Genomic DNA, 26375 nt, shown 5'->3' with positions numbered 1-26375 from the left:
GCCCAAGCATAGCATTCATTATTCAGATCTGGGCTTTTCTTAGTGATCTCCCACGTAAAAATATATATCCATGAGGAGCACAAAAAAAAAAAAAAACCCAGTGCCATCGAGTTGATTGTGACTCATAGCGACCCTATAGGACAGAGTAGAACTGCCCCGTAGAGTTTCCAAGCACAGATCATACTATTTCCAGTGTCATTTTGTGAAGAAGAGATAGTTTGATTGACTTTTTTGAGCCTTTCTTTAGTCAAAAGAGTTATTACAAATAGAGTCTAGCCCCCAATATGTAGAGTGGTAAATGTTATGACAAAAAGATTGCTTTATTTTGGTGTTGCTGCAAAAGTCCTGGTATAAGGATTTGAAGATATCCTTGGGCATATGAGTGACCAGTCAGTACATGAGTAAAACTTCCCTGTATTTCTGGTACAGCTTTTCAAGCTTTCTTCTGTATCATTGACTTGTGGGTGTTAGAATAAATTGAAACGTGGCACCAGAGAACTTGGTAATAATTCTGGAGGATGCCACAACCTGACATGATTAGTTCATTTAAAAGAAATAGTACAATCTACAGTAGAATCAGGTACAGAGCTATAGTTTAACATGAGCATAGCTAGAGAGCCTGAATTAGTATGCCCAGATTTGGGGATTTGATGGCAAATCCAACAGTCTGTCAGATTATCAGTACTAGCTACTGATCGAACTAATCTAATAAAGTCTTTATTATGACAGGCATCAAAGTCATCTATATGCTGTAAGTGAATACTTAATACTTTATAGTGTAAAAATACTAACTAAAAAGTAATACAATAAGACAAATAAAAATAACTATGACTAAGAAAATTCTTCATTTGTTATTTGCATGGAAAAAGAGAATATTAAAACAAGGGCTAATACCACAAGTGTGTAATAAAGCAACTACCTTAAGAATACCAGTAATCAGGAAACAAAGTCCAAAAATTTCAGTAGGTTGCATGAAATCTTATTCCATGATTTTGGGAGGAGCTGTCTACTTCAATGTCATCTGCTTCTGGCCACGAGTGTGTCTGAACTCCAGTTTAAGTCATTTGGTAAGTTTAATAATTGAGGCAGGTGCTTTAGCCTTCTTAAGTTGGGATTAGTGGGTCCAAGATTTAACTCCGTGTAGTTTGGGGGCACAAGGCTTAATGGGCAAGATCAAATATATTCTTCTCCAATGAGGCTCCAGGGAATCTTTTAATTGGTGCCTCTTCCAATATACATAGTAACCTGTTTCAATAGTAGGTAATTTTTGTATTTCTAAATTTTTGCTGTCAAAAGCTTGTTTGGTTCATGAAAAGGTGCTCTTTGAAGTACTGAATCAAAGGCTGACACTATTTCAATAATTCAGGTTGAACTAAATTAGTATCAGTACAGGTTGAGAAATAAGGAAGAACCAGAGGGCCTACCAGTTATAATTTCATGCATGATTAATTTATGTGGTCCAAACAAAGTAGACCTCAAATTTAGAAGGGCCTTAGTCCAGGATAAGCTTAAGGATTCAGAAATCTTGGCTAATTGGGTTTTTATTATACCATTAATTCTTTCCACTAGCCCAGAAGTTTGTATATGGTAGGGGCAATGAAGTCTGATAAATAGGAAAAATCATATACATTTCTTTAACTGCTTGTCCAGTAAAGTAGGCCCCCCTGTCACTGCAGAGAAGTATTGGTGCTCCCCAAATGGGGATTATGTTTTTGAGAAGTTTCTTAGCTACAAACTTTGCAGTCGCATGGTGACTAGGAAAATCTACCAAATGTGAAAATCTGCAAATCATCACTAATACATATTTGTAACCATTGAATGTGGGAGCTGGATAAAATCTAATTGTCACTCAAGCATAGGCTCTGAAGGTAATGGGCATTTCCCCGGTGAAACTTTAAAAGGTTTGCCTGGGTTCTAGTGAAAATAGAGCAATTAGAGGAGGCCTCGAAAAATTGTCCCCACCAGTATCTCTTTAAAATTTCAGTCATTTTATCTCATCCTAAATGGGATCTTTCATGAAGAGTTCTCAACATAGGGACATGAAATGATTTAGATAAGACAGACTTCTAATCAAGCCCTAACCACAGTTTGGTTATGGGATCCTGAGAACAGTCCTCTTTCTTCCATTTTTGAATTTCTTCAGTTTTAGCTAATGGTTAATTTTTTATTAGTTTTTCTAAAGTTAATTTCTTAAGATTATGAACAAATAAGGGAAATCTCATTTTTTCTGCTTTCATTAAGGTTAAGATAACTTGAGAAGTGGCTTGTTAGGCTACTTTATCAACAAGGTTATTCCTTCTGATCTCTGTAGTCTGAGAGTCCTTTAGATTGATGAGCCTTTTTTTTTTTTTTTTAATCACGGCAGTCCCAAGGGGAGTAGTAAAGTGTTTAAAAGTTCTGCTGTTAAAGCTCTGTTTTTTATGATACTTCCAAAAGAGGTTAGAAACCTTGTTTCCATTGCATGCCAAAATCATGTGTCACTCCAAAGGCATATTTAGAATCCATGTAAACAGACACAGGCCTTACTTTGGCAAGTTTGCAGACTCGTCTAGTAAGAGCAATTAATTCAGTTTCTTGGGCTGAAGTAGCTTTGGGAATGGCTTGACTTTCAAGAACCACAGTAGAGCTCATGAAGATATATCAAGCCTGATAGTGAGAGCTAGTAGAAGCATGTTTTGAATAGGAGTCATCAACAAATAGAATTAAATCAGGATTAGCCAAAGGAGTTTCTTTTAAATCTTTTCAGGGACTTAAAAGCTGTTCAGTTAAATTTAAACTATAATGAGTTAGGTAATCCTTATTGTCATTTTCTGGAAGGAGAGTGGTGGAATTTAAGCAAGGCACAGAATGCAGTCTAATATTAGATGCAGCCAGGTGGAACACTTCATAGGAAGTGAGTTGATTGGCAGAAATATATTGGGTCAAACCAGCATTAAGGATCACAGATACTGTATGGGAAGCATGAACATTTAGAAAATTCCCTGACACTATATCTGCAGTGCTTTGAACTAGTTTGGCTGTGGCAGTAACAGTCCTGAGGCAAGGAGGGTACCTTTAGCTTCAGGGTCAAGCCGCAGACTGTAATAACCTATTGGTCTCTGCTGTTCTCCATGCTTCTGATTTTAAACATCTAAAGAGTTTCCAGGGGAAAATCTAGGTGATAGTTAGGAAAGCCTAGTGCAGGCATGTTTGCTAGAAGTTCTTTTAGTTTAATTACAGCTTTCTGATCCTCCAGTGCAATTTGGAAAGAATTTGGTTTGGAGACTTTCAAATATTTATATAGGGATTGGGTTTACAAGGAAAAATTAGGAATCTGAGTTCTACAGTAGCTGCAAAGCCCCAGACACTCAAGTAATTGTTTCTTAGTTTTGAGGACAGGTAAAGTAAAAATAGTTTCTTTCCATTTATGATCAATATAAATGCCTTCTGCAGAAGTCAATGACCTAAACAGTTAACAGAATTCTGGGCCAGTTGTAGTTTTTCTTTAGAAGCTTTATGCCTTCCAGTGGCCAGATGTTTTAATAAGATTATATTGTCATTGGTGCAGGTTTTCTGGGAGTTTGAGAATATTAGTAAGTAATTGACATATGGCAATAATTTTGATTCATTTTTGAATTGTAAAGCTTAAGGGTGTAAATCAGCAAGGAGAATTTCAGTGAACTAGTAGTGTTTTTTAGTAGATTCATTAAATCTCTGTGGCATTACTGTACAAGTAAATTGTTGAGTCTCCCAAGTAAAAGCAAGCAAATCCTGGCTCTCAGGATGAACAGGGATACTGAAAAAAGTGATACAAAGATCAGTGACAGTAAAATGTGTAGCGTCTGGAGGAACATTAGAAAGGAGTAAATGAGGGTTTGAAACTACTGCAAATGTAGGAATAACAACGTGGTTAATAGCCTGTAAATCTTGAAAAAATCTCCAACCCCCGGTGTTTGGTTTCTTAACAGGAGTACGGGGATGGTACAAGGGGTGGTGCAAGGAAAAATGGATCCTTTAGAAAGGAAGTCCTGAAAAATAGGGGACTAATTCTTTTTTATCTTCTCACTTAAGAGGGTATTGAGGGAGTCTTTGTAAAGGCTTAGAGGTGTCTAACTGAACCTGAATAGGTTCTGTTGATAAAATTCACCCCGTGGTAGATGTGGTGGCCCATAAGGTTTCAGGAATTAATTAAAAATGTTCAGAGAGAAATGGGTTAGAAGCAGTTAAATTGTCTTTGTGAATGACTAATGCTTGCAAACAGAGAGCAGTTTTTCCCCTTGAGTTAGATTGGTTTTCGAATCCCTCATTAGAGGTTTACAGGAATCTGGCAAGATTACTAATATTTCTTCTTTTTCTGAAAATTGTAAATGATAGGCCCATTTAGACAAAAGTCTCAGGCCAACAAATTAACAGAAGTGTCAAGGCTGAGCAGAAAGGAATGTAAATTTTCAATAGGGCCGAGGGATATCACAACAGGTTTTTAATGAATTAAAGTCTGTTATTGATTTGTAACCCCACAACTTTTCAAGTTTTTGTACTCCAGGGCAGGGGTTTTTGTAAACACATAGGATTAATTGCAGAGAGGGTGGCCTCAGTTTCGATTAAAAATTTGTAAGTCTCTCCATTAATGTACATGATAATTTCTCCTTGCAGATTAAGTGCCACAATAGGAAAAGCCCCTGCTGTGTCCCTGGAGCCCCTTCATTCCATATCTGGTTGAAGAGTCTCTGGCTTCGGCTGTTTTTTTGGTTGTACTTTAACTTACATCGACCCTTTTTCCAAAGTCTGGGTTTCTTGCAATAGCTACAAGTCCCGGTAGTAGTGCCTCCAAAGGGCTTGGATTTATCTTGTTGTTTAGGAGATTGCAGTTACTGTAACTATAAGGCCACTAACTTGTTTGCTTTGGAGATCTGCTTAGTCTCCAAGATCCGAGAAAGTCTGTGAGCTAAATTTGTCAGCTCAGCAATGGGGGCTACTTTCCAATCTAGTTGATTCTTTTTTTCCTAAGGTTGAAAGTTCAAGTTTGAGGCCACAAATAAATGTTACATTGAAAGTTCCTGTAACCCCAGGGAATGATGGATCAATCCTGGAATGTTAGCAAACATTTGAAATAGTCTGGCCTGATAATAATACACATTATCATCTTTATATTGTACACACTGATGACTTTTTGTCCAATCTGTTATTGGGGGAAAAGCCTTTGGAATGGCCTCTAGCAATCTTTTACTGATAGTCTGAGAATTTTCTAAGAATTGGGTGGCTGTTCTATTTAGGTCTAGAGCTAAACTTTCTTTGGGATTTCTCCAATCAGTGTGTGCTAACCACAATTGGGACTCCCCTTGTCCAGCTATCATGTGGACTAGATGATACAAATCAGCGAGTGCAGGCTGGTGAGCCTCAACAAGGATTCATTCTATATTTCTCAGTAAATGTGTAAGGACCCTCCTACAGTTTTTGGAACTTTTTAGCAACGTTTATGTAATTATGAGTATGTCCAAAGAATAAAAGTAATTTGGAGAGGATCCTCAATGTCTGCATTGCGATGAATTTTAAAAGGCATTTTGGGAATAGGCTTTGTCTTAGTTATCTAGTGCTGCTATAATAGAAATGCTCCAAGTAGGTGGCTTCAACAAAGAGAAATTTTTTCTCTCATACCTTAGAAGGCTAGAAATCTGAAATCAGGGTACCAGCTCCAGGGAAAGACTTTCTTTCTCTGTAAACTGGTCACATATTTTCCAGACTGTCCTTAGTGAGATTGTGCCAAGCATCTAGGTACAAGCAGATAGCAGAATCATAGTGCTTATCCACATATTATGCAAGAGTCCTAGGAGGAAATTCCACATTGCCCCTAGATATGGCAGTTCCATTTTTCAAATAAAGTTCAAGTTTGCTCAAAGTTTTCGACTCTCAGGCTCAACAAAATTCTTCCTAGGTACACGGCAGAGTTTGGGGAGTGTATGGCTTAAACCAATATGTTCCTTCATTGCATGAGCTTTTGCTGGCAGCCAGCAGGCAGCCTAATGGTCTGACCTATTTCATGACCCAGCTTATGCTGAAGTGGGAGACTTTAACTGCACTTGTGGCAGGCGATTACCCTATTGGCTTTTACCAGTCGTCACATGCCCTTGTTTTTCTTTGCGACTTATGGAGCCTGAGATTTCACAAACTCAAAACCTTCTGGTACAGTAGATTGCCCAGAGCCTCACACTATTGCTAGTAGTGGGGGCAAAATTTGGCAAAAATTCTTGTAAGACCAGAATAAAAACAGAAAATACAAAACAAGACAAAAACCAAACCAGAATCCTGCAGTAAGTCTCAAAGAGCTCAACGCAAGAAAGCAGAGCTCAAAATTCGAGAGGTTATTTACCTGGCAGTGAGTCCCAAGAAGTTCATGATGTAGTGAAACCAAACAGCCCTGCTTGGTACTGAAGCCTTTGGGGTTTTCTGCAGGCACCTTCATATCTCACTTCTGATCACCAAGAGCTGCCAAAGAGCAAACTGAAATTTCTATTAAAAAAAAAAAAAAAATGGGCAGTACTTCACCATGAATCAGAATGGACTTGACAGGAAGTAGGACTGATAAAGCATCATTATAGTTCCCTGATAAAGTAGGGGTGTATGAGACAGAAAACAAATGGAATTTTGGCTACGATGTGATTAACACTGTGTTCACTGGGTTTACAGGCCACCCATTGGTCATTTCTGCAGTCCTGAAATGTAAACTTAGTATAGAAACATTTGATAGTTGACACAGTAATTATATAGAGTTCTTGACCTATAAGTGCTGCCCAGTGACGAAGGGCAAATGATGATGCTACCGAGCACCCCCCAAGGAAGATAATAAATAAATAATCTTTGCTTATATGGGGTAATGGCACAGAATAGTAACATCCTTAAAGATCCAAAGGATACGCGGATGGTGGTCCCCATCATATTTCCACTTAATTCACTGATACAGTCCCTAGAAAAACAGATTCTAACTGATGACAGTAGGCTGCTGTAAACTCAGCCATGAAGCAGCCCCAACCATGACCACTGTGGCAGATGCTTTTACTACATAAGACAACAGGGGAAAAAAAAAAAAAAAAAAAAGGTTGAGCTATTAAATAAATTATTGCTCAGTGTCAAAAGTTTGAGGAATTGGCATTTAAATCAAAATCCTACTGATACCAAAGTTCATGTTCTTATTTAGTTTGAAATACAGCCCATATACCACTAATTTCTTTATTTTTGTGCCCTCAGCTCTCACTGACCCATCAGTATGTATGTCATGGAGCTACCTTACTACTGAGAGCAAAATTTAATGATATTTGGTGAAATGGACTATCTAATTACTAAATATATCAGAAAGCATCTTAAATACAACATAAAGTAGACCTTTGTCATTCTTGGCTTTCCAACCTCTTCCTACTAGGGAAAAAAATACAAAAAGATGAAAAAGAAAGGTGAGGGGCAATGAAGATGGAGCTTGACTTCTCTCGATAAAAGCCATCATGGGTCAGAGTTTACATCGCTTTACTACCCTGACAACACTGGTCAGAGATTCTTTGCTGCAGCTTTGACAGAAAAGAGGGTCTAATGGTGTGGCAAAAAAATGTGTGATAGCAGCCCAGACCAGTGGACAAAACTAAAACAATCTTTCCTGGGATTGGATTTGGGCATTGTTTTTCTTTCCATGGTGACTATATTCATCAGATTTAAATTTTTTTTTTTTTAACTGTATAGTGTATTTCTAAAATTTTCTTTTTTTGGCTTAAGTGAACCTTACTGTACCTTGTTGTTTGTAAATAAGAAAAAATATTACTTGGTATGGTGCAGTGAATTACTTTACATGTCCCTTCTAGCCATGCTGTTTGTGGGACTATGCAAATAAGGTGCTTGTGGCCCATCAAGAGGATTGGGCAGCTTGCTGATAATGTCAATAAAGTACATGGAACCCCGATAGGGTGGGACCATGCAAATAAGATATAGGAACACTAAAGTGGTATTGGTCAGTTTTTCCATCTTGCTAAGCTTAAAGGGAACCAACCCCAGAAGTGAAAGAGGGATCTAACTACCATCAGAAGAAGAGCCAGAAGTGGAGCTAATCCTTTGGATGTGGGGTTCTTGAGCTGAGAATGCCCTAGACCTAGGAGAGAGTTGTAACACCAGAGGCAACACGAGATGGTGAGAAACAGTGGCAGAAGAACCAGAAGACTGGCAAGAGATGGTGCAGTGGGCTTCCTGGTCCATGGAATGAGGTGGCCACAGTGGGTCTGCCAACCCACAGAAAGAGAGAGCTGAGCACAGCCAAGGCTTATGGGTGGAGTGTGGCACCTCCAGGCACTTACCGGAAGAGCTAAAGTGTTTTGTAACACTTGCCTGAGCAGGGCAGAGGCCAAGCAGAGGGGGTTAGAGCTGAGAGATAGGCCTGCGTGCAGGCACAGCTAAGAAGCTGTCCTGACCAAAGAACTGTATCTTGAGTGTTTCTGATCCTGAATTGTAACCTGTTACTTCCCTAATAAACCTCATAGTCTGAGATCTGCGTGGCCACTGCAATGAATGATCATACCCAGGATAGAAGTACAGAGTGTCACAGGAGGGACAGCTGGTGTCAGAATTGGTAAAAAGTTTGGAGAGGAGGTATGTCTGACCTTCACTTTATTGGAATCAGCCTTGTGCTGATGTTAATTTGATTATATCTCTCCTCCTCCTTATGAAGTTAGATGAGGAGGTCTGATGATGATGATGATGTGCCATTTTTAGACCTGGTCCTCATTTGGAATAAAGTCTGCACTGAAGTCAATTCTTTTGGAAGTACAAGTAATTGCTGCTACAGAACCAAAGGGCATGAAAACTGAATGACTCTATATTGGGCTGGAATGATTTTGATAATGCTGACATAAATATCAAAGTCTGATTTGATATATTTAATAGGCTGTTTGTAACGGCCACCCTTAGCAAATAAAATAAAATTTAAATTCTGTTATAATTTAAGAAGAGAAATAGCCAAAACTTTGGGAAAGAGAATGCTGTAAATAATTTATCATGTTGCTGCCACCCAGGAACGTTACTCAAAAGGGTATAGAAAACACTACCTTCGGCAAGCCCCTGAGAAAGATATTCTTTGTAGGTGACAAACAAAATAGTCTCCTTGATTTCAAGGAGGATAAGTACATTCAAAGAAAACAGAAACCAATGAGTGTCATTCAATGACAGGTAAGAGAGGCTCATAAGTGACACTGGAATGAAGTGATATATAAGATATTTGATAATGGCTAATATAAAGTGGAGAAAAGAGGTCAGCCTAAGAGAGTCATTTTTATTTAAAAAAAATATTACATCAATTTTACAAATGCATGATTCGAGTATCCGCAGTAAGAGTTGGCCTTGAGCTGCAGGTGGTATTAAGAGTATAGGCAAATATGGCCAGATAACATTGGGTCACTTTGAGGACCATCTAAAGGATTCATGTCTTTCTTACTCCCTAGAAATCTCTCTAAATAACTGTCAAACATTCCAGTCCACAAAGGCAGTCATCATACCAAGTGTAGGGATCAGACAAGGTTCTGGTAAAAGGATACTTTCTTAAAAGATAACATTTGGATAGTAGATTGTAAACATATTCCATTACTAAGTGTTTAGTTGGTTTCTATTTTATTACTGTCAATCTTCTAAATTGCTTTGCACTTGTCACATGCTTTGGATGACCCCACACGACAAATCCATCAGTTCCTACACAAGGGAAATTATGAATGTGGTCACGGTGTGCTTTTCCTTCATTACAAATGCTTTCATTGATGTGATCTTTACTGCTTTCTATTTTCTGTTTCTGCTCAGAGTAAACTTGCATTAACACTCACAACGTTTAACTCTATTGGATGTCCCTCGACTGAACTACCTCTTCTATTTCAAAACTGAAAGAAGGTGTATTTCTTTGTAACAAATACTTATATTCTTGTTTCTTTGCCTAAGTTTGAAAAAAAACATTTTTCTTACCCATGCCAGTTCAGAAAAATCACAACCTGTTTCTTAGTACCATGCAATCCAGTTGTTTTATTATTCATTCTGCTTTAGAAAAACTATGGCCTGTTAGGTGGTGTTATACCTTCACCTCTATGCCCTCTCCCCCACCCCCTCACCCCCAGTATTCCGATGCTATTTCCTCATCTGTAAAATAATTATTTGTCCTCTTCCTATAGAACAGTTGGGTTTAAATGCAATAATATCTCTGAAAGTGCTATGTAATCATTAAAATACAAAAATAGCCACTGCACCACCAGGGCTCCTTAGTTTCTTTTAATACTCACTGCCCATTTTTATAGAAAATACGGGTACTGTTGTTCTCCATAGTTCATTTCTAATGTCATGTCTTTTCCTGATTTGCTTTGCCAAATGTTATCTTCTTCTTCCCAAGTCTCTAGATGTTAGAATTTTCTTAAAGCACTACTCACACTCTTCCTTATGTTCAGACTATGGTTACACCTGTCTTCTTCTCCTCACCTTCTAGTGAGCTCTTTGAAGGCAGGTTCTACACTTGCTTGTGCCTATCTACATCCTCTACAGAGCTTACTATGCCCTTAGCAGAAGCAATTAATATTTAGAACTGAATAAAATTAAGACAAAATTTAGAAAAATATACTGTAAGGCTCTAAAAAGTTTATAGCTCAGCCAGGAAAACTCCTAAGCCTAACTTATCAATGTGAGATTGATTGCACTAGGCCTAGAGCAAAATTCCTGACTGAGAGTGTAGAGATATGAAGTATTCTGTAGATGCCATCAAGGCAGGAGGTTTTATTTCTAATCCATGGATATTCAGGATTTCAGATGGGCTTAATGTTTTTCTACTAACCATGTGTTCACCACAGTGGCGTCCTCCTCCCAGGCATTCAGGATGTAATAAATCTATAATCCTACAAGTTTTGTTTTGTTTTCCAACAGATTTTTTTTTACTTTTTCTTTCCATTTAGGAAAATACAAAGGTAGGGCCAAGATGTTGGAGTAGTCAGATGTTTCCTGTGGTCCCTCTTACAACAAAGACCTGAAAAAAACAAGTGAATCAATTATATATGAAATCCAGGAGCCCTGAACATCAAAGGCAAGGTTGAGGAATTGGACTAAGCAGGAGGGGAAGGGAGAGAAGTTTCAGAAATAGCCAGGAGCTGTCAGGCCTGACCTGGTAGGAACTGGCAACCGGCAGGTTGGACTGGCTGCCCTGCGTGGTGAAGCAAGCAGTGGTGCTCAGGACACGTTTCCCACATTGGGAGAGACCGAGTGGCAGGCGGTCTACTCAAGCCTCCAGAACCACTGAAAAGCAGCACTCAATCTGCAAAAGATAAGTACATGTGTCTAACCTATCCCGTGGATGAAAATCACCCCCTTTGGGGAGAACCTCTTTCCCATTTACCTGCCCCTCCCCACTCTGAACTGCATCCTGGGCCGGCTTCAGTGACTGCCACGTGCCCTGGGCTGGAAGTAGGACCTGGCATGCTCTGAGACATTCCTCCAATCCTGATGCAAAGTTGAGTAGCCGTTAGTTACAGAAAACATATGGCCAACAAATCCTAAAATATGTATTATCTTGCCCTTTACAGAAAAAGTCTGCCTACCCATGCTTTATATCATTAATTATTTTTTAGCTCCCCCTGTGGATGATAAGCCAATTTATAGAACAGTTTACAGGGCAACACTTGTTTAAATCACAATCTTCAATCACAGAAATAGGGATGGTTCCTAGGATTAGCTTGTTATATTTAAAAAAAAAAAAAAAAAAAAATTGTTGCCTCTGAGTGGATTCCAACTCATAGCGGCCTTATAGGACAGAGTAGAACTGCCCCATAGGGTTTCCAAGGAATGCTTCATGCATTGGAACTGCTGAACTTTTGGTTAGCAGCCAAACTCTTAACTACTATGCCACCAGGGTTTCTAGCTTGTTCCATAAAAAAACAAAAAAAAAACAAAAACAAAAAATTTTTTTTTTTTGTATAGCCAGTTTAAATTCACAGGTGGGAGAATATGTCAACAGATGCAAAATTCTGACTCCTGTTAGATTTTAGAAAGCTATTTCAACAGTAATTTTTATTTAGTTAAAAATATTTTTATTACAATTCAAGCTTAAATAAGCTCTGTGTCTGTCTGTTATGGAACTTTCATTCTCTGGCCTTTCTTCTGAAGCCTTTGGTGAATTAAAAAACAGATGGGATTCCAGAACTAGAGAATCCATATGCACATTTGAGTTACTTGTCTTAAAAAGAGAGAAAGTAGAAGAGAAAAGAAAAGCCAAAAGATAACTGAAAATTAAATGAACACCTCAGAAATCCAGGCCCTTTATGATGAAAAACATTAAGCCATTGTTCACTTTATGTAAGACTTGATTGTACAGTTATAATATATGTGATCAAGTAATGGAAACACATCCTCTGTCAGCAAGAGGAATCCGTTGTTCTTATTAGGTGCCGTCAAGTTGGTTCTGACTCATGGTGATTCCATGTACAACAGAAGGACGTACTGCCCGATCCTGTGCCATCCTCACATTGTCATCCATTGTTGCAGCCACTGTGTCATCCATCTCGTAGAGGGTCTTCCTCTTCTTCACTGACCCTCTCTCTACTTTACCAAGCATGGTGTCCTTCTTTAGGGACTGGCCCCTCCTGATAACATGTACAAAGTATGTGAGACGAAGTCTCACCATCCTCGCTTCCAAGGAGCTGTACATCTTCCAAGACACACTAGTTCATTCTTCTGGCAGTTCACAGTATATTCAATATTCTTTGCCAACATCAAAATTCAAAGGTATTAATTATTCTTCCTCCTTCCTTATTCATTGTCCATCTTTTGCAAGTGTAGGGGGATAAAAACATGGTTTGAAATCAGGTGCAGCTTAGTCCTCAAAGTGACATCTTTGCTTTTCAACACTTGAAAGAGGTCTTTTGCACCAGATTTGCTCAACACAATTGTTGTTTGATTTCTTGACTGTTGCTTCTATGGGTGTTGATTGTGGATCCAAGTAAAATGAGATCCTTGACAACTTCAGCCTTTTCTCCATTTGTCACAATGCTGCTTATTGGTCCAGTTGTGAGAGTTTTTGTTTTCTTTATGCTAAGGTGTAGTCTTTGGTCTTCATAAGTAAGTGTTTCAAGTCCTCTTTGATTTCAGTTAACACGTTTGTACCATCTATACATCATAGTTTGTTAATGAGTCTTCCTCCAATCCTGATGCCACATTGCTCTTCATACAGTCCAGCTTCTGAGATTATTTGCTCAGCATACGGATTGAATAAGTGTGATGAAAGGATACAACCCTGATGCACACTCTTCCTGATTTTAAACCATGCAGTATCCCATTGTACTATTCAAACACTGCCTCTTGATCTATGTGAATGAGTACAGATAAGTGTTATGAAAATCCCATTCTTCCCAATGTTATCCATAATTTGTTATGACCCACAGAGTGGAATGCCTTTGCATAGACAATAAAACACAAGTAAACATCTTTCTGGTATTCTCTGCTTTCAGGCAAGGTCCATCTAACATCAGCAATGATATCCCTTGTTCCATGTCCCCTTGTGAATCTGGCTTGAATTTCTGGCACTTCTCTGTCACTGTACTGCTGCAACCATTTTGAATGATCTTCAGCAAAATTTTACTTGTGTGTGGTATTAATGATATTGTTCAATAATTTATATACTCTGTCGGATCACCTTTCTTTGGCACATTTCTTTGGAATGGGCACTATTATGAATCTCTTCCATTTGGCAGGCCAGGTAGCTGTCTTTCAAATTTCTTGACATAGATGAGTGAGCACCTCCAGTGCTTCATTCATTTGTTGAAACATCTCAGTTGGTATTTTGTCACTTCCTGGAGTCTTGTTTTTGCCAATGCCTTCCGTGCAGCTTGGATTTCTTCCTTCAATATTGTTGATTCTTGATCATATATTACCTCCTGAAATGGTTGAACATCAACCAGATCTTTTTGGTATGGTGATTCTGTTTTCCTTCTATCTTCTTTTGATGCTTCTTGAGTTGTTCAGTATTTTGCCCATAGAATCCTTCAATATTGCAACTTCAGGCTTACATTTTTTCTTCGGTTCTTTCAGCTTCAGAAATATCAGTCATGTTCTTCCCTTTTGATTTTCTATCTCCAGCTCTTTGCAAGTTTCTTTATAAAACCTTACTTTGTTTTCTTGAGTCACCCTTTGAAATCTTCTGTCCAGCTCTTCTACTTCATCATTTCTTCTGTTCACTTTAGTTACTCTATGTACAAGAGCAAGCTTCAGAGTTTCTTCTGACATCCATTTTGGTCTTTTCTTTCTCTCCTATTTTTTTTATTAACCTTTTGATTTCTTTATGTATGATGTGTTTGATGTCATTCCACAATTCGTCTGGTCTTCCATTATTAGTGTTCAAATCTAGTCTTGAGATGTTTTCTAAATTTAGGTGGGATGTACTCAAGGTTGTATTTTGGTTCTCGTGGGCTTGTTTTAATTTTCTTGAGCTTCGACTTGGACTTGCTTATGAAGAATTGAGGGTCTGTTCTGCAGTCAGCACCTGCCCTTGTGTTTTCTCTTGATACGAGTTTTCCATTGTCTCTTTCCACAGACATAGCCAGTTTGACTCCCCTGTTTTCCATCCTGTGAGGTCCATATATATACTCACCATAATGTTGTTGAAACAAAGATATTAGCAATGAGTAAGTTGTTGGTCTTGCAAAATTCTACCATCTGGTCTCCAGCGTCTTTTCTATCCCAAGCTACATTTTCCAACTACCAATCCTCCTTATTTGTTTTCAGCTTTCACATTCCAATCACCAGTAAATATCAATGCATCTTGACTGCATGTTTGATCGATTTCAGACTGCAGAAGTTGGTAAAAATCTTCAATTTCCTCATCTTCGCCATTAGAGGTTGGTGTGTAAATTTGAGAAATATCCATATTAACTGGGCTTCCTTGTAGGTGTATAGATATTATCCTATCACTGACAGTGCTGTACTTTAGGATAGACCTTGAAATGTCCTTTCTGATGATGACTGAGATGCCATTCCTCTTCAATTTGTCACTCCCAGCATAGCAGTCTATATGATCGTCTGATTCAAAATGGCCAATATCAGTCCATTTCAGCTCACTAATGCCTAAGATATTGATATTTATGCATTTGGTTTAATTTTTTATTTCTTCCGATTTCCCTATATTCCTGGAATATAGAGATGTATAACACATAGTTATATGCCAAAGGTGGATCAAATCAACCAGGATAAGAGTTGAAATAGAACCAGGAATGATACTCAATACAGAATTCTTGTAGATGAACCACAGGCTGATTGATACTTCTCATACACCGCATGGAACAGGAAGTTTGCTTAGCTGCAGAGCTCATTTTTCACAAGCTGGAAACAGATCCATTACCCACAATAATATTCATACCTAGTGCAAGGTCAGGCAGGAATTTCCTCAGGAACCCTCCTAAGGAAAACAGAGTTATCAAGAATCTCCCCCACCCCATCCATGCAATAGATAGGACAAGCAATTTAATAGCATGGAGTTATAACCAGATGATGTCACATTAACCAAGGACGAGGCCATTATTAATTGATTGATGGATTTGTAATATTCTGACAGGGAGTTTATCTTTTTGTTCCTCAGATTTGTGGCAGCAATAAATGTTAAAATATATAGAAAGAGCTAATTAATTCTTTATCCTTCTGGTCAAAGAAACTTTCATAAATATTATATAATATTATGCATATAACACATATATGTCATATGCAATGTGAATGTCTGTCTGTCTGTGTGTGTGTGTGTGTGTGTGCAATTTTTTCCAAACTTCTTTTTATGTAATGGCTGGAATAACCTCATGAAGCTGAAATTGTAAAAACAACAGTGTTAGCCATGAGTAACAGTGTTAACAATGGGTTTCTCCTATTTACAAAGGAATTGCTGTTGATTTGGCTTCTTTTTTCCCCTAACCATATCTTTCAGAGTCTGAAATAGTCAAGTGTTGCTTCTGCAATAAAAAGCAAAATGTTAATATACCTTAGCCTACGCATTGCAATGCTATGACAGAGTATTCCTTTCTCTTCCCTTTATTAAATATATTTTATGTTTTTTTTCGAACATTTATTGATAATTTTACAGTGGAGCAAATGAGATGTTTGAAGTACTCTTGGCAATACTAAGTAGCAGACTACTAACAGCACATGCAGAGGCTTAGGAGATATAATTAACCTCTAATATGAGAGAAGGTATTCATGATATGATTATGATACACGCTGTCACCTTTAATTTAGGGTTAATACAGGTGCTGGTATATGTTCAAAACCCTACATTATCTAATAAAAACAGATGTTTCTTGCAACCTCCAAAGTCATCAAAGAAAGACAAGTTAAGAAAACCATGAAATAACACATTTGAACGATTAAATTACAATGCTGTTTTTCTATTTTAATGCTAATTTCAGCATTAATGAAAGTGTGAAGGAATTCTGCAAACATGCTCTTAAATCTTTTTACTGAATACAAAACTTCTGGATATCTTGGCAACATTTATCAAAAGCATAACCTTTGATCAAGCAATTAACTTGCAGGAGTTTATATACAAAATAGCAGTAAGGTGTGCCAAAATTGAGCCACAGGGTAAATCTGAATGATAAGTTTCAATAAGCAAAATAGAGGAAATTTAATATAGACAACTGGCTACTCAGGTGATGGAACAGCTGAGAAGTCAATCAGAGAATTAAAAGGTTGACAAGAGCAGGAAGCTTTTATTCTCTAGGCTAGATGGACAAAGGAAGGGGTTTACCAGAACCTGGGGTCCATGGGTGGTGCAAACAGTTAATATTTTCACTGCTAACCAAAAGGTTGGAAGAAAGCCCTGGCAATCTGCTTCCAAAAATCAGCCATTGGCACATACGAGGTTGCCATGACAGCAACTGGATTACCTGGTAGGAGCTGAAACCATGGTGGATCTTTCCCTTGGGAACTGGGGCCTCAGAGGAAATGCAGCTGCTGCCAGAGATGTGAGACAGAGAAAACCCTTTCTCTTTCTCTTGCCTTTCAAAGCTCCCTTGATGAAAATAGCTTAAGACAGCTAACTTGGAGTCCAATTCACATAGACTACAAAAGTCAGTCTTCTAGAAATGGCTTTCAGATCAAAACAGCCAAGAACCAACACTTAGCAAAATCTGTTGATAATCTTTAAGTCAACAATCACTGCACAACCATATGATAGAACAAATAATATGCGGTCATAAGAATATTTAAAAAAAAAAGTTGCCATCAATTCTGACTCTAACAGCCCTATAAGTTGTAAACATATTAAAGATGCACTGAAAAATTTATGTAGAAAATATTTTGTAATTTGTATTAGAAAATATTATCATAATTTTTATTTTTACTTTTAAAAAGCCATATTATAACCGAACATACACACAATCTCCAAAAACAAAACAAAATGCCAGGAAATCAATGATTGGACACATATTTAACACATAGCTTTTTTTGATTTGTTGTGTTTTGATAACTCTGAGTGGTGTTTTTTACATGTGGTTAGATGTGAAATACCTTCCCTCAGCACATACAATATAATTAATTACCTTACTTAGATTTGGAAGTTTTAGCAAGTGGCAGGAGGAAAGTATTTTCAGAAAATTAACAAATGCATTAATTTTACATGTTCAAGACACGAAATATTGAATATCATATGCGTTTCAATTTGAATTTAACATTTTTGTTTATACAACTAAATAGAAGACTATTCAATATGGATTATATCCTTTTGGAAATTAGGCATCAATGTATTATTTTTATAACATAATTTTGTAAGACAAAGCTGCAGTTAAAAGTTTATTTCTGGTTGAATTGAAGACAGAGAAATGAGGGAGAAAACAAATATTCTCATCGCTAAACTGAGTGATTAAGGCCAGGACCAGAGTTTGGTTAAGAAATGTGAAAAATAAATAAAGATCAGATGGAGGCAACCTTAGTAATAATTTCACTGTTTAAAACTGGATTCCTGATGCAAGAGATTGGTGTTGAAGAAATTAGTCCTTTCATGATAACAAATGTTTTCTGAAGGTTTTTCTTATGTAGAAACACTGTATCCCTGTCCAAGTGTTTGCTATCAGTATGTTTTTCAAATAACTTTTTGAAGTTTTTGAACTTATTGTTACAAAGTCATCTTCCCTATAGTATGTCACAATAACACATCTCCCTTGCTGGTATCATCTCCCCTGCCTCACCTGCCCTCCTGTGTCACTGGGACCCATCCGTCCTGGGCATCCTGACATCCTCTCCCAACAATGCTCACAAAGTGCATCTCAGAAAGGGCCTTAGATAAGACCCTGAGTGCAAGACAGTCTGTCATTTTCATGTGTTTCAGCTGGTGGTCCCACCTCCTGACTGGTGGCACTCCCTTACTTCCTTCCTGCAATACTTTTGCCTGAAACTATTTATAGAAGAAGAAGGAGAGTAAAGAATAGGAGGAGGAAATGGAATACGTGGCTAATTGCCCCCATGAACAACTGTCTCCTTTGCAATGAGCCCAGAAAGAACTGGATGGTGCCTGGCTACCATTACTGAATGTTTTGATCAAAGATTCTGTAGAAGAATCCTGATCAAAAGAGGGAAAATGCAGAATGGAAATTTGAATTCTCATAGACTCGAGACTTTCTGGAGTCATGGAGGTTGGATGAATCCCTGAAGTTATTGCACTGAGATAATTTTTCAACCTTAAACCAAAAATATGCCCTGAAGTCTTCTTAAAGCCAAACAATAGTTTAACTTAACTGGTAAAAAAGTCTGCCTTGAGCATTATGCTCTTTTAAAATCTGTATGAGATCAAATTGACAATAGCAACTTGAAAGATTAATAGGAAATTTAATTTATGTAAATGAAAGGGGACAATGAGAAAAAAGGAAGTGAAAGTAGTTGCACAACTTGAAGAATGTAATCAATGTCACTGAATTTTACATGTAAAAATTGTTGAGTTGGTGTATATTCTGCTGTGTATATTTTCAATAACAATAAAAAATAAAATAAATTTTTAAAATGATAAGTAATCAATATAATATTTTGAATTTGGGTTAGTGGGCTTATTTTCCACATTACTGAGAACACACAAGCTTGGAGAAGGGAAAATAAGATAATGTGTTCATGGTTTGACACACCAAGCTGTATTATTTTAACAAGATATTCAAGCAGGGATGTCATGTTGGAAAATAAAGATATAGAACTAGATTAGATTTGAAATCTATGACACTGAAGGTCGATTTAACAATATCATAGGAGCTGTGAAATAATTCAGAATCTCTGATTGTTTTTAAAAATAAAATAGATTCTCATTTGCCTAGAGATATTTAAGTGCTGCTCATATTAGTTTCATATTAAAAAAAAGAAAGAGAAAGTTACTGTAACGTGTTTGCATCATCACAGTCTTTGCTAAATGGAAATTTAAAGGAACAGAATATATACACTTGAACTTTGCTACTTAATATATGCTATAAGATATTGAAAATGTTATCCAATGAGTTTCCTTATACAGACAAAATTTTACTTTCTCTGTACTTTTATTTCCTACTAGATCCAGCAGCATTATTTTCATTTGAAGTTCTGAAGTAATGAAATAAGTATCAGTTATTGACAAATAAAATGTCATGATGTTAGAGGCAATACCACCCATTTTATTGAGGCAGAAAGAAAAACTTTTAAAACCAAAGGAATGTACCTGGACAAAAGGGTAATTCAATTGGGAAACCTTAAAATTCATTATTTTGATTTTTTCTAGAGAGTGGTTCATCTCAAATATATTCCGTTTTGAAATATAAATGAATGAATTGAAATACTATCTGTGCAATTCTTTATATTGTTTTAACTCCTTGTTAGTTCATAGGTATACAGGAGATAAGGATTGAATTAGATCCCATCTTACATTATAAATTTCTGTTCTCAGTACACCAGAACTGAGATATGAAATTCTTTTTCTGCGTGCTTCAAAGCTATGAAAAGGCCAAAATACCTGGTACAAATATATTCTTAGTAGCATATCTTCTAATTCCATGTTTTTAATTAAAGTTTTTTTTTTTTTCTTGAGCAATGATTATTTAACACATGCATATAATGAGCATTTTTACCATTGACATTTAATGGTTCCAGAATAATAGATCTGAATGTCCCTATATTTCGTTGGTACTTATTTACAGGAATTTATTTTCTTCCATTTTCCTAAGTTTCCTTTTCAAGCAATGAAAATTTTGGGGGGTAAAAAAAAACTAAACAACACAAAATAGATAATACTGTAAAATATGACTTTCATATCTTAATACTTTATAGTAGACAAAATTGAGGCATGGGATAGCTTGTAATTTCTAAGTTACTGTAGTTTCTAATAAATCAAGCCTTATTTCCATGGTAAAATGGCCCGGCTAGCATTATTGAACATTCTCTGCAGGAATCCTGATTGAAAGGGTGAATATACAGATTTATAAATTTTCTTGAACCCCAGAATTTCTGGAGCCATGGAGGCCAGGTGAACCCCTGAAACTATTGCTGCGACATAGCCTTTAAACCTTAAACCAAAAATATCCTTTGGAGTGTTCTTAAACCCAAACAATAGTTCAGCCTAAGTAGTAAAAAAAATATCTTTGAGCATTATGCTTTTTTAAGATCTATAGAAGTCAAATGACAACAGCAACTTGAACGATTAGATAGGAACTTTAGGGGGGAGTGAGTTTATATTAATGGGGTAGGAACAACTCATAAACGAAGGATAAGAATGGTTGCACAATTAGAAGAATGTGATCCATGTCTCTGAATTTTATGTGTAGAAACTCTAGAATTGATGTAAGTTTTGCTGTGGATATTTTCAACAACAACAATAAATAAAATAAATAGGTAAAATGCATAAAGTTTTCAGAATAGAAACTTACCTTGACTTCTGAAGCATCTTGTACTAAAAATAATGTATTTTGCTAAAATAACTGTCCATCATAGTATGCACCAAATAAGCCTACTTCTTTTTTCTTAATTTTTATTGTGCTTTAAGTGAAAGTTTACAAATCAAGTCAGTCTCTCACACAAAAACTTATATACACCTTGCTACATACTCCCAATCGCTCTCCCCCTTATGAGAAAGCCCGCTCCCTCCACTTGCTCTATTTGTGTCCATTTTGGAAGCTTCTAACCTCTACTACCCTCTCAACTCCCCTCCAGGGAGGAGATGCCAACACAGTCTCAAGTGTCCACCTGATCCAAGAAGCTCACTCCTCTCCAACCCCGTCCAGTCCAATCTTTGTCCAAAGATTTGGCTTTGGGGATGGTTCCTATCCTGGGCCAACAGAAGGTCTGGGGGCCATGACCACTGCGGTCCTTCTAGTCTCAGTCAGACCATTAAGTCTGGCCTTTTTATGAGAATTTCAGGTCTGCATCCCACTGCTCTCCTGCTCCCTCAGGGATTCTCTGTTGTGTTTCCTGTAAGGGAAGTCATCGGTTGTAGCCGGGCACCATCTGGTTCTTCTGGTCTCAGGATGATGTAGTCTCTGGTTTATGTGGCCTTTTCTATCTCTTGGGCTCGTAATTACGATGTGTCCCTGGTATTCTTCATTCTCCTTTGATCCAGGCGGGTTGAGACCAATTGATGCATCTTAGATGGCTGTTTGCTAGCATTTAAGACCCCAGATACCATACTCCAAAGTGGGATGCAGAATGTTTTCTTAATAGATTTTATTATGCCAATTGACTTAGATGTCCCCTGAAACATGGTCCTCAAACCCCCACCCCTGCTACACTGGCCTTCAAAGCATTCAGTTTATTCAGGAATCTTCTTTGCTTCTGCTTTAGTCCAGTTGTGCTGACCTCGCCTGTATTGTGTGTTGTCTTTCCCTTCAACTAAAGTAGTTCTTATCTACTATATAATTAGTGAATATCCCTCACCCACCCATCCTCCCCCCTCTTGTAGCCATTAAAGAATATTTTCTTCTCTGTTTACTATTTCTCGAGTTCTTGTAATAGTGGTCTTATACTATATTTGTCCTTTTGCAACTGACTAATTTCAATCAGCATAATGCCTTCCAGATTCCTCCATGTTATGAAATGTTTCACAGATTCGTCACTGTTCTTTATCGATGTGTAGTATTCCATTGTGTGAATGTACCATAATTTATTTAACCATTCATCCATTGATGGGCACCTTCTTTGATTCCATCTTTTTGCTATTGTAAACAGTGCTACAATAAACATGGGTGTGCATATATGTGTTCATGTAAAGGCTCTTATTTCTCTAGGATATATTCCAAGGAATGGGATTCCTGGATCATATGGTAATTCTATTTCTAGCTTTTTAAGGAATTGCCAAATCGATTTCCAAAGTCATACCATTTTACATTCCCACTAGCAGTGTATAACTGTCCCAATCTCTCCACAGGCTCTCCAACATTTATTATTTTGTGTTTTTTGATTAATGCTAGCCTTGTTGGAGTGAGATGAAACCTCATTGTAGTTTCGATTTGGATTTCTTTAACAGCTAATGATAGTGAGCATTTCCTAGTGTATCTGTTAGCTTCCTGAATGTCTTCTTTAGTGAAGTGTCTGTTCATATCTTTTGCCCATTCTTTAATTGGGTTATTTGTCTTTTTGTAGTTGAGTTTTAGCGGTATCATGTAGATTTGAGAGATCAGGAGCTGATTGGAAATGTCATAGCTAAAAACTTTTTTCCAGTCTGTAGGTAATCTTTTTACTCTTTTTGTGAAGTCTTGGATGAGCACAGGTGTTTGATTTTTAGGAGCTCCCAGTTATCAAGTTTTTCTTCTGCATCGTTAGTAATGTTTTATACGCTCTTTATGCCATGCATTAAGGCTCCTAACATTGTCCCTATTTTTTGTTCCATGATCTTTATCATTTTAGATTTTACGTTTAGGTCTTTGATCCATTTTGAGCTTGTTTTTTTGCATGGAGTGAGATATGGTTCTTGTTTCATTTTTTGCAGATGGATATCCAGTTTTGACAGCATCATTTGTTTAAAAAAAAAAAAAACTGCTTTTTCCCAATTTAACTGCTTTGAGGCCTTTGTCAAATATCAACTGCTCATATGTGCATGGATTTGTGTCTAGATTCTCAATTCTGTTCCACTGGTCTATGTATCTATTGTTTTAGCAGTACTAGGCTGTTTTGACTACTGTGGCCGTGTAATAGGTTCTAAAATCAAGTAAAGTGAGGCCTCCCACTTTGTTCTTCTTTTTCAGTAATGCTTTAATATCCAGGGCCTCTTTCCCTACCATATGAAGTTGGTGATTTGTTTCTCCATCTCATTAAAGAATGTCTTTGGAATTTGGATCGGAATTGCATTAAATCTGTAGATCGCTTTTGGTAGAATAGACATTTTTATAATGTTAAGTCTTCCTATCCACGAGCAAGATATGTTTTTCCACTTATGTAGGTCTCTTTTGGTTTCTTGCAGAAGTATACTGTAGTTTCCTTTGTATAAGTTTTTACATCTCTGGTAAGATTTATTTTTAAGTATTTTATCTTCTTGGGAGATACTGTAAATGGTATTGATTTGGTGATTTCCTGTTTGATGTTCATTTTGTTGGTGTAGAGGAATCCCAGTGATTTTTGTATGTTTATCTTGTATCCTGACACTGCTGAACTCTTCTATTAGTTTTAGTAGTTTTCTTGAGGATTCCTTTGGGTTTTCTGTGTATAAGATCATGTCATTTGCAAATAGGGGTACTTTTACTTCTTCCTTGCCAATCTAAAACTGGATGTGCTTTATTTCTTTATCTAGCCTAATCGCTCTGGCTACGACCTCCAACACAATGCTGAATAACAGGGGTAATAAAGGGCATTCTTGTCTGGTTCCTGATCTCAAGAGGAATGCTTTCAGGCTCTCTCTATTTTGGATTATGTTGGCTATTGGCTTTGCATAAATGGCCTTTATTATGTTGAGAAATTTTCCTTCTATTCTTATTTTGCCGAGAGCTTTTATCAGGAATGGGTGTTGAACTTTGTCAAATGCCTTTTCTATATCAATTGTTAAAATCATGTGATTCTTGTCTTTCATTTATATGATGGATAACATTAATTGTTTTTCTAAGGTTGAACCATTCCTGCATACCTGGTGTGAATCCCACTTGGTCATGGTAAATTATTTTTTTGATATATTGTTGAATTCTATTGGCTAGAATTTTGTTGAGGATTATTTCATCTAAGTTCATGAGGGATATAAGTCTGTAATTATCTTTTTTTAGTGGAGTCTTTACCTGGTTTTGTTATCAGGGATATGGTAGCTTCATAGAGTGTGAGAATGAGTATGGGAATATTCTTTCCTTTTCTATGCTCTGAAATACCTTTACTAGTAGTGATGCTAACTCTTCTCTGAAAATTTGGTAGAACTCTGCAGTGAAGCCGTCTGGACCAGGGCTTTTTTTTTTGTTGGGAGTTTTTTGGTTACCTTTTCAATCTCTTCTTCTGTTATGGGTCTATTTAGTTGTTCTATGTCAGTTTGTGTTCGTCTTGGTAGGTAGTGTGTTCCCAGGAATTCATCCATTTCTTCTAGGTTTTCAAATTTTTTAGAGTATAATTTTTCATGGTAATCTGATAGGATTCTTTTAATTTCATTTGGATCTGTTGTAATGTCACCCATCTCATTTCTTATTCTGGTTATTTGCTTCCTCTCCTGTTTTTCTTTTGTTAATTTGGCCAGTGGTTTATCAATTTTGTTGATTTTTTCAAAGAACCAGCTTTTGGTCTTGTTAATTCTTCCAATTGTTTTTGTTTGCTATTTCATTTAGTTCAGTTCTAATTTTTATTATTTGCTTTCTTCTGGTGCCTGAGGGTTTCTTTTGCTACCGTCTTCTATTTGTTCAGGTTGTAGGGATAATTCTTTGATTTTGGCCCTTCCTTCTTTTTGGATGTGTGCATTTATTGATATAAGGTGACCTCGAGCACTGCTTTCGCTGTGTCCCAAAGGTCCTAATAGGAAGTGTTTTCATTCTCATTGGATTTTCTGAATTTCTTTATTCCATCCTTCATGTCTTCTATAACCCAGTCTTTTTTTTAGCAGGGTATTGTTCAGTTTCCAAGTGTTTGATTTCCTTTCCCTGCTTTTTCTGCTCTTGATTTCCACTTTTATGGCCCTATGGTCAGAGAAGATGCTTTGTAATATTTCAATATTTTGAATTCTGCTAAGGCTTGCTTTATGACCTAATATGTGGTCTATTCTAGAGAATGTTCCATGTGCACTAGAAAAGAAAGTATACTTGGTTGCTATTGGATGGAGTGTTCTGTATATGTCTATGAGATCAACTTGGTTGATTGTGGCAATTAGAACTTCCGTGTCTTTATTGAGCTTCTTTCTGGATGTCCTGTCCTTCACCAAAAGTGGTGTGTTGAAGTCTCCTACTATTATTGTGGAGCTATCTATCTCACTTTTCAATGCTGATATAATTTGTTTTATGTATCTTGCAGCCCTGCCATTGGGTGCATAAATATTTACTATGGTTATGTTTTCTTGGTATAGTGTCCCTTTAATCATTATAGTGTCTTTCCTTATCCTTTGTGATGGATTTATCTTTAATGTCTTTTTGGCAGAAATTAATATTGCCACTCCTACTTTTTTTTAATTGTTGTTTGCTTGATATATTTTTTTCCATCCTTTGAGTTTTTGTTTGTGTTTCTAAGTTGTGTCTCTTGTAGTCAGCATATAGACAGATCTTGTTTTTTAATCCATTCTGTCACTCTCTGTCTCTTTATTGGTGCTTAGTCCATTTACATTCAGCGTAATTATGGATAGATATGAATTTAGTGCTATCATTTTGATGTTTTTTTTTTTGTGTGTGTTGTTGACAGTTTCTTTTGCCCACTAAATTTTATGTGCTGAGTAGATTATCTTTTTATATTGTCCTTTCCTCATATTCATTGCTGTTGATTTTGTTTCTGCTGAGTCTCTATTTGTTTCTTGTATTTTATTTTGATGTGCAGGATAGTTTGTCTCCTTTATGGTTTATTATTATTTACCCCTATTTTTCTAAATTTAAACCTAACTTTTATTTCTTTGTATCACTTTATCTTCCTCTCTATATGGAAGATCAATAACTGCATTTCTTAGTTCCTCTTTATTTTTTTAATGCTGCCTTCTTTTACATAATAACATTGCTGTCAACCTGTTTTAAGCATTTTTTTTTCTTCTTTTTTTTATCTTGTTTTGTATTTTTGATTTCCCTCCCTGGGTTGACTTCTGATTGCTCTGCCCAGTGTTCTAGTCTTTGGGTGATACCTGATATTATTGATTTTCTCACCAAAGAATTCACTTTAGTATTTCTTGTAGCTTTGGTTTGGCTTTTATGAATTCCCTCAACTTGTGTTTATCTGGAAACATCGTAATTTCACCTTCATATTTAAGAGACAGTTTTGCTGGATATATGATTCTTGGCTGG

Source organism: Loxodonta africana, chromosome 15 (assembly GCF_030014295.1).
Source record: "Loxodonta africana isolate mLoxAfr1 chromosome 15, mLoxAfr1.hap2, whole genome shotgun sequence".
NCBI lineage: Eukaryota > Metazoa > Chordata > Mammalia > Proboscidea > Elephantidae > Loxodonta > Loxodonta africana.
This window is presented reverse-complemented; position numbering follows the sequence as displayed.